Source organism: Juglans regia, unplaced genomic scaffold, assembly GCF_001411555.2.
Source record: "Juglans regia cultivar Chandler unplaced genomic scaffold, Walnut 2.0 Scaffold_834, whole genome shotgun sequence".
NCBI lineage: Eukaryota > Viridiplantae > Streptophyta > Magnoliopsida > Fagales > Juglandaceae > Juglans > Juglans regia.
In genome coordinates, this window is record NW_023363296.1 from 1 (window position 1) to 7,148 (window position 7,148).

Genomic DNA, 7,148 nt, shown 5'->3' on the forward strand with positions numbered 1-7,148 from the left:
TAAAATTCATATAACTCTTGAGCGACATACTAGCGTCCTTCCGATCCCAATCCAAACGGAGATCTGATCCAAACCCATGGCTACGCGATGGGCAGGGCGAGATTTTCCCAAAAATCCACTCCCGAGTGCTCCTTCTTGTCAATTTATCTCGCAAGGCGGAAAAAACAAAAACGAGGGGTGCAACACTAGGACTTCCCAGGAGGTCACCCATCCTAGTACTACTCTCGCCCAAGCACGCTTAACTGCGGAGTTCTGATGGGATCCGGTGCATTAGTGCTGGTATGATCGCACCCATCAAAACTAAATACTTAAAAATTCAAATAATCCTTGAGCGACATACTAGCGTCCTTCCGATCCCAATCCAATCGGAGATCTGATCCAAACCCATGGCTACGCGATGGGCAGGGCGAGATTTTCCGAAAAATCCACTCCCGAGTGGTCCTTCTTGTCAATTTATCTCGCAAGGCGGAAAAAAAATCAACGAGGGGTGCAACACGAGGACTTCCCAGGAGGTCACCCATCCTAGTACTACTCTCGCCCAAGCACGCTTAACTGCGGAGTTCTGATGGGATCCGGTCCTTCCGATCCCAATCCAAACGGAGATCTGATCCAAACCCATGGCTACGCGATGGGTAGGGCGAGATTTTCCCAAAAATCCACTCCCGAGTGCTCCTTCTTGTCAATTTATCTCGCAAGGCGGAAAAAACAAAAACGAGGGGTGCAACACGAGGACTTCCCAGGAGGTCACCCATCCTAGTACTACTCTCGCCCAAGCACGCTTAACTGCGGAGTTCTGATGGGATCCGGTGCATTAGTGCTGGTATGATCGCACCCATCAAACTAATTACTTAAAATTCATATAATCCTTGAGCGACATACTAGCGTCCTTCCGATCCCAATCCAAACGGAGATCTGATCCAAACCCATGGCTACGCGATGGGCAGGGCGAGATTTCCCGAAAAATCCACTCCCGAGTGGTCCTTCTTGTCAATTTATCTCGCAAGGCGGAAAAAACAAAAACGAGGGGTGCAACACGAGGACTTCCCAGGAGGTCACCCATCCTAGTACTACTCTCGCCCAAGCACGCTTAACTGCGGAGTTCTGATGGGATCCGGTGCATTAGTGCTGGTATGATCGCACCCATCAAACTAATTACTTAAAATTCATATAATCCTTGAGCGACATACTAGCGTCCTTCCGATCCCAATCCAAACGGAGATCTGATCCAAACCCATGGCTACGCGATGGGCAGGGCGAGATTTTCTCAAAAATCCACTCCCGAGTGGTCCTTCTTGTCAATTTATCTCGCAAGGCGGAAAAACAAAAACGAGGGGTGCAACACGAGGACTTCCCAGGAGGTCACCCATCCTAGTACTACTCTCGCCCAAGCACGCTTAACTGCGGAGTTCTGATGGGATCCGGTGCATTAGTGCTGGTATGATCGCACCCATCAAACTAATTACTTAAAATTCATATAATCCTTGAGCGACATACTAGCGTCCTTCCGATCCCAATCCAAACGGAGATCTGATCCAAACCCATGGCTACGCGATGGGCAGGGCGAGATTTTCCCAAAAATCCACTCCCGAGTGCTCCTTCTTGTCAATTTATCTCGCAAGGCGGAAAAAACAAAAACGAGGGGTGCAACACGAGGACTTCCCAGGAGGTCACCCATCCTAGTACTACTCTCGCCCAAGCACGCTTAACTGCGGAGTTCTGATGGGATCCGGTGCATTAGTGCTGGTATGATCGCACCCATCAAACTAATTACTTAAAATTCATATAATCCTTGAGCGACATACTAGCGTCCTTCCGATCCCAATCCAAACGGAGATCTGATCCAAACCCATGGCTACGCGATGGGCAGGGCGAGATTTTCCCAAAAATCCACTCCCGAGTGCTCCTTCTTGTCAATTTATCTCGCAAGGCGGAAAAAACAAAAACGAGGGGTGCAACACGAGGACTTCCCAGAGGTCACCCATCCTAGTACTACTCTCGCCCAAGCACGCTTAACTGCGGAGTTCTGATGGGATCCGGTGCATTAGTGCTGGTATGATCGCACCTATCAAACTAAATACTTAAAATTCAATACCCTTGAGCGACATAATAGCTGCCCTTCCATCCCAATCCAATCGAGATCTGATCTAAACCCATGGCTACGCTGAAGGGCAGGGCGCAGATTTCAAAATCACTCCCCGAAAGTGGTCCTTCTTGTCAATTTATTCTCGCAAGGCGAAAACAAAAAAACGAGGTGCAACACGAGGACTTCCGAGGAGGTCACCTATCCTAGTACTACTCTCGCCCAAGCACGCTTAACTGCGGAGTTCTGATGGGATCCGGTGCATTAGTGCTGGTATGATCGCACCCATCAAACTAATTACTTAAATTCATATAATCCTTGAGCGACATACTAGCGTCCTTCCGATCCCAATCCAAACGGAGAACTGATCCAAACCCATTGCTACGCGATGGGCAGGGCGAGATTTTCTCAAAAATCCACCACCGAGTGGTCCTTCTTGTCAATTTATCTCGCAAGGCGGAGAAAACAAAAACGAGGGGTGCAACACGAGGACTTCCCAGGAGGTCACCCATCCTAGTACTCCTCTCGCCCAAGCACGCTTAACTGCGGAGTTCTGATGGGATCCGGTGCATTAGTGCTGGTATGATCGCACCCATCAAACTAAATACTTAAAATTCAAATAATCCTTGAGCGACATACTAGCGCCCTTCCGATCCCAATCCAATCGGAGATCTGATCCAAACCCATGGCTACGCGATGGGCAGGGCGAGATTTTCCGAAAAATCCACTCCCGAGTGGTCCTTCTTGTCAATTTATCTCGCAAGGCGGAAAAAAAAATCAACGAGGGGTGCAACACGAGGACTTCCCAGGAGGTCACCCATCCTAGTACTACTCTCGCCCAAGCACGCTTAACTGCGGAGTTCTGATGGGATCCGGTGCATTAGTGCTAGTATGATCGCACCCATCAAACTAATTACTTAAAATTCAAATAATCCTTGGCGACATACTAAGCGTCCTTCGATCCCAATCAATGCGGTCGATCAACCCATGGCTGATAGGTAGCTAGAAAATCCACCCCCGAGTGGTCCTTCTTGTCAATTTATCTCGCAAGGCGGAGAAAACAAAAACGAGGGGTGCAACACGAGGACTTCCCAGGAGGTCACCCATCCTGGTACTACTCTCGCCCAAGCACGCTTAACTGCGGAGTTCTGATGGGATCCGGTGCATTAGTGCTGGTATGATCGCACCCATCAAACTAATTGCTTAAAATTCATATAATCCTTGAGCGACATACTAGCGTCCTTCCGATCCCAATCCAAACGGAGATCTGATCCAAACCCATGGCTACGCGATGGGCAGGGCGAGATTTTCCCAAAAATCCACTCCCGACTGGTCCTTCTTGTCAATTTATCTCGCAAGGCGGAAAAAACAAAAGCGAGGGGTGCAACACGAGGACTTCCCAGGAGGTCACCCATCCTAGTACTACTCTCGCCCAAGCACGCTTAACTGCGGAGTTCTGATGGGATCCGGTGCATTAGTGCTGGTATGATCGCACCCATCAAACTAATTACTTAAAATTCATCTAATCCTTGAGCGACATACTAGCGTCCTTCCGATCCCAATCCAAACGGAGATCTGATCCAAAACCATGGCTACGCGATGGGCAGGGCGAGATTTCCCGAAAAATCCACTCCCGAGTGCTACTTCTTGTCAATTTATCTCGCAAGGCGGAAAAAACAAAAACGAGGGGTGCAACACGAGGACTTCCCAGGAGGTCACCCATCCTAGTACTACTCTCGCCCAAGCACGCTTAACTGCGGAGTTCTGATGGGATCCGGTGCATTAGTGCTGGTATGATCGCACCCATCAAACTAATTACTTAAAATTCATATAATCCTTGGCGACATATAGAAAGCGTCCTTAGATCCCAATCCAAGCAGTCGTCCAAGCCCGCTGGCTCTGGCGATGAAGCGGGTACACCGAAAATCCACTCCCGAGTGCTCCTTCTTGTCAAATTATCTCGCAAGGCGGAAAAAACAAAAACGAGGGGTGCAACACGAGGACTTCCCAGGAAGTCACCCATCCTAGTACTACTCTCGCCCAAGCACGCTTAACTGCGGAGTTCTGATGGGATCCGGTGCATTAGTGCTGGTATGATCGCACCCATCAAACTAATTGCTTAAAATTCATATAATCCTTGAGCGACATACTAGCGTCCTTCCGATCCCAATCCAAACGGAGAACTGATCCAAACCCATTGCTACGCGATGGGCAGGGCGAGATTTTCTCAAAAATCCACCCCCGAGTGGTCCTTCTTGTCAATTTATCTCGCAAGGCAGAGAAAACAAAAACGAGGGGTGCAACACGAGGACTTCCCAGGAGGTCACCCATCCTAGTACTACTCTCGCCCAAGCACGCTTAACTGCGGAGTTCTGATGGGATCCGGTGCATTAGTGCTGGTATGATCGCACCCATCAAACTAATTACTTAAAATTCATATAATCCTTGAGCGACATACTAGCGTCCTTCGATCCCAATCCAAACGGAGATCAGTCAAACCCGCTGGCTACGCGATGGGCAGGGCGAGATTTTCCCAAAAATCCACCCCCGAGTGGTCCTTCTTGTCAATTTATCTCGCAAGGCGGAGAAAACAAAAACGAGGGGTGCAACACGAGGACTTCCAGGAGGTCACCCATCCTAGTACTACTCTCGCCCAAGCACGCTTAACTGCGGAGTTCTGATGGGATCCGGTGCATTAGTGCTGGTATGATCGCACCCATCAAACTAAATACTTAAAATTCAAATAATCCTTGAGCGACATACTAGCGTCCTTCAGATCCCAATCCAATCGGAGATCTGATCCAAACCCATGGCTACGCGATGGGCAGGGCGAGATTTTCCGAAAAATCCACTCCCGAGTGGTCCTTCTTGTCAATTTATCTCGCAAGGCGGAAAAAACAAAAACGAGGGTGCAACACGAGGACTTCCCAGGAGGTCACCCATCCTAGTACTACTCTCGCCCAAGCACGCTTAACTGCGGAGTTCTGATGGGATCCGGTGCATTAGTGCTGGTATGATCGCACCCATCAAACTGATTACTTAAAATTCATATAATCCTTGAGCGACATACTAGCGTCCTTCCAGTCCCAATCAAACCGGAGAACTGAACCAAACCCTTGCTGCGCGATGGGCAGGGCAGATTTTCTCAAAATCCACCCCGAGGTGGTCCTTCTTGTCAATTTATCTCGCAAGGCGGAGAGAAAACAAAAAACAGGGGTGCAACACGAGGACTTTAGGGAGGTCCACACCCACATCCTAGGCTACTCTCACTTACAGCACGCTTAACTTGCGGAGTTCTGATGGGATCCGGTGCATTAGTGCTGGTATGATCGCACCCATCAATATTGCCAAATTCATATGTTGCCAGGCGACATACTAGCGTCCTTCCGATCCCAATCCAAGCGGAGATCTGATCCAAACCCATGGCTACGCGATGGGCAGGGCGAGATTTCCCGAAAAATCCACTCCCGAGTGGTCCTTCTTGTCAATTTATCTCGCAAGGCGGAAAAACAAAAACGAGGGGTGCAACACGAGGACTTCCCAGGAGGTCACCCATCCTAGTACTACTCTCGCCCAAACACGCTTAACTGCGGAGTTCTGATGGGATCCGGTGCATTAGTGCTGGTATGATCGCACCCATCAAACTAATTACTTAAAATTCATATAATCCTTGAGCGACATACTAGCGTCCTTCCGATCCCAATCCAATCGGAGATCTGATCCAAACCTATGGCTACGCGATGGGCAGGGCGAGATTTTCCGAAAAATCCACTCCCGAGTGCTCCTTCTTGTCAATTTATCTCGCAAGGCGGAAAAAAAAACAACGAGGGGTGCAACACGAGGACTTCCCAGGAGGTCACCCATCCTAGTACTACTCTCGCCCAAGCACGCTTAACTGCGGAGTTCTGATGGGATCCGGTGCATTAGTGCTGGTATGATCGCACCCATCAAACTAATTACTTAAAATTCATATAATCCTTGAGCGACATACTGGCGTCCTTCCGATCCCAATCCAAACGGAGATCTGATCCAAACCCATGGCTACGCGATGGGCAGGGCGAGATTTTCCCAAAAATCCACTCCCGAGTGCTCCTTCTTGTCAATTTATCTCGCAAGGCGGAAAAAACAAAAACGAGGGGTGCAACACGAGAACTTCCCAGGAGGTCACCCATCCTAGTACTACTCTCGCCCAAGCACGCTTAACTGCGGAGTTCTGGTGGGATCCGGTGCATTAGTGCTGGTATGATCGCACCCATCAAACTAATTACTTAAAATTCATATAATCCTTGAGCGAAATACTAGCGTCCTTCCGATCCCAATCCAAACGGAGATCTGATCCAAACCCATGGCTACGCGGTGGGCTGGGCGAGATTTTCCCAAAAATCCACTCCCGAGTGCTCCTTCTTGTCAATTTATCTCGCAAGGCGGAAAAAACAAAAACGAGGAGTGCAACACGAGGACTTCCCAGGAGGTCACCCATCCTAGTACTACTCTCGCCCAAGCACGCTTAACTGCGTAGTTCTGATGGGATCCGGTGCATTAGTGCTGGTATGATCGCACCCATCAAACTAATTACTTAAAATTCATATAATCCTTGGGCGACATACTAGCGTCCTTCCGATCCCAATCCAAACGGAGAACTGATCCAAACCCATTGCTACGCGATGGGCAGGGCGAGATTTTCTCAAAAATCCACCCCCGGGTGGTCCTTCTTGTCAATTTATCTCGCAAGGCGGAGAAAACAAAAACGAGGGGTGCAACACGAGGACTTCCCAGGAGGTCACCCATCCTAGTACTACTCTCGCCCAAGCACGCTTAACTGCGGAGTTCTGATGGGATCCGGTGCATTAGTGCTGGTATGATCGCACCCATCAAACTAATTACTTAAAATTCATATAATCTTGAGCGACATACTAGCGTCCTTCCGATCCCAATCCAAACGGAGATCTGATCCAAACCCATGGCTACGCGATGGGCAGGGCGAGATTTTCCCAAAAATCCACTCCCGAGTGCTCCTTCTTGTCAATTTATCTCGCAAGGCGGAAAAACAAAAAACGAGGGGTGCAAC

At 49.1% G+C, this 7,148-nt stretch overlaps 21 non-coding genes and 1 pseudogene across 21 annotated transcripts; all 22 read right to left on the reverse strand.

The window, feature by feature from the left end:
* Positions 1–174: 174 nt before the first annotated feature.
* Positions 175–293, reverse strand: LOC118347126. The gene has a single exon (XR_004800375.1). It is a non-coding gene; the product is annotated as a 5S ribosomal RNA (ribosomal RNA).
* Positions 294–484: 191 nt separating this feature from the next.
* On the reverse strand, positions 485–598 carry LOC118347131 (annotated as a pseudogene).
* Positions 599–715: 117 nt separating this feature from the next.
* On the reverse strand, positions 716–834 carry LOC118347113. The gene has a single exon (XR_004800362.1). It is a non-coding gene; the product is annotated as a 5S ribosomal RNA (ribosomal RNA).
* A 189-nt stretch (positions 835–1,023) lies between these two features.
* On the reverse strand, positions 1,024–1,142 carry LOC118347124. Its single transcript, XR_004800373.1, has one exon. It is a non-coding gene; the product is annotated as a 5S ribosomal RNA (ribosomal RNA).
* A 188-nt stretch (positions 1,143–1,330) lies between these two features.
* LOC118347132 lies at positions 1,331–1,449 on the reverse strand. The gene has a single exon (XR_004800380.1). It is a non-coding gene; the product is annotated as a 5S ribosomal RNA (ribosomal RNA).
* Positions 1,450–1,638: 189 nt separating this feature from the next.
* LOC118347133 lies at positions 1,639–1,757 on the reverse strand. The gene has a single exon (XR_004800381.1). It is a non-coding gene; the product is annotated as a 5S ribosomal RNA (ribosomal RNA).
* Positions 1,758–1,946: 189 nt separating this feature from the next.
* LOC118347129 lies at positions 1,947–2,064 on the reverse strand. The gene has a single exon (XR_004800378.1). It is a non-coding gene; the product is annotated as a 5S ribosomal RNA (ribosomal RNA).
* Positions 2,065–2,248: 184 nt separating this feature from the next.
* Positions 2,249–2,367, reverse strand: LOC118347130. Its single transcript, XR_004800379.1, has one exon. It is a non-coding gene; the product is annotated as a 5S ribosomal RNA (ribosomal RNA).
* Positions 2,368–2,555: 188 nt separating this feature from the next.
* LOC118347120 lies at positions 2,556–2,674 on the reverse strand. Its single transcript, XR_004800369.1, has one exon. It is a non-coding gene; the product is annotated as a 5S ribosomal RNA (ribosomal RNA).
* Positions 2,675–2,864: 190 nt separating this feature from the next.
* On the reverse strand, positions 2,865–2,983 carry LOC118347121. The gene has a single exon (XR_004800370.1). It is a non-coding gene; the product is annotated as a 5S ribosomal RNA (ribosomal RNA).
* Positions 2,984–3,150: 167 nt separating this feature from the next.
* Positions 3,151–3,269, reverse strand: LOC118347119. Its single transcript, XR_004800368.1, has one exon. It is a non-coding gene; the product is annotated as a 5S ribosomal RNA (ribosomal RNA).
* Positions 3,270–3,458: 189 nt separating this feature from the next.
* Positions 3,459–3,577, reverse strand: LOC118347134. The gene has a single exon (XR_004800382.1). It is a non-coding gene; the product is annotated as a 5S ribosomal RNA (ribosomal RNA).
* Positions 3,578–3,766: 189 nt separating this feature from the next.
* On the reverse strand, positions 3,767–3,885 carry LOC118347114. The gene has a single exon (XR_004800363.1). It is a non-coding gene; the product is annotated as a 5S ribosomal RNA (ribosomal RNA).
* Positions 3,886–4,066: 181 nt separating this feature from the next.
* Positions 4,067–4,185, reverse strand: LOC118347123. Its single transcript, XR_004800372.1, has one exon. It is a non-coding gene; the product is annotated as a 5S ribosomal RNA (ribosomal RNA).
* Positions 4,186–4,374: 189 nt separating this feature from the next.
* On the reverse strand, positions 4,375–4,493 carry LOC118347115. Its single transcript, XR_004800364.1, has one exon. It is a non-coding gene; the product is annotated as a 5S ribosomal RNA (ribosomal RNA).
* Positions 4,494–4,680: 187 nt separating this feature from the next.
* On the reverse strand, positions 4,681–4,798 carry LOC118347127. The gene has a single exon (XR_004800376.1). It is a non-coding gene; the product is annotated as a 5S ribosomal RNA (ribosomal RNA).
* Positions 4,799–4,986: 188 nt separating this feature from the next.
* On the reverse strand, positions 4,987–5,105 carry LOC118347118. Its single transcript, XR_004800367.1, has one exon. It is a non-coding gene; the product is annotated as a 5S ribosomal RNA (ribosomal RNA).
* Positions 5,106–5,599: 494 nt separating this feature from the next.
* Positions 5,600–5,718, reverse strand: LOC118347122. The gene has a single exon (XR_004800371.1). It is a non-coding gene; the product is annotated as a 5S ribosomal RNA (ribosomal RNA).
* Positions 5,719–5,907: 189 nt separating this feature from the next.
* On the reverse strand, positions 5,908–6,026 carry LOC118347116. Its single transcript, XR_004800365.1, has one exon. It is a non-coding gene; the product is annotated as a 5S ribosomal RNA (ribosomal RNA).
* Positions 6,027–6,215: 189 nt separating this feature from the next.
* On the reverse strand, positions 6,216–6,334 carry LOC118347125. Its single transcript, XR_004800374.1, has one exon. It is a non-coding gene; the product is annotated as a 5S ribosomal RNA (ribosomal RNA).
* A 189-nt stretch (positions 6,335–6,523) lies between these two features.
* LOC118347128 lies at positions 6,524–6,642 on the reverse strand. The gene has a single exon (XR_004800377.1). It is a non-coding gene; the product is annotated as a 5S ribosomal RNA (ribosomal RNA).
* A 189-nt stretch (positions 6,643–6,831) lies between these two features.
* On the reverse strand, positions 6,832–6,950 carry LOC118347117. Its single transcript, XR_004800366.1, has one exon. It is a non-coding gene; the product is annotated as a 5S ribosomal RNA (ribosomal RNA).
* Positions 6,951–7,148: the final 198 nt, after the last annotated feature.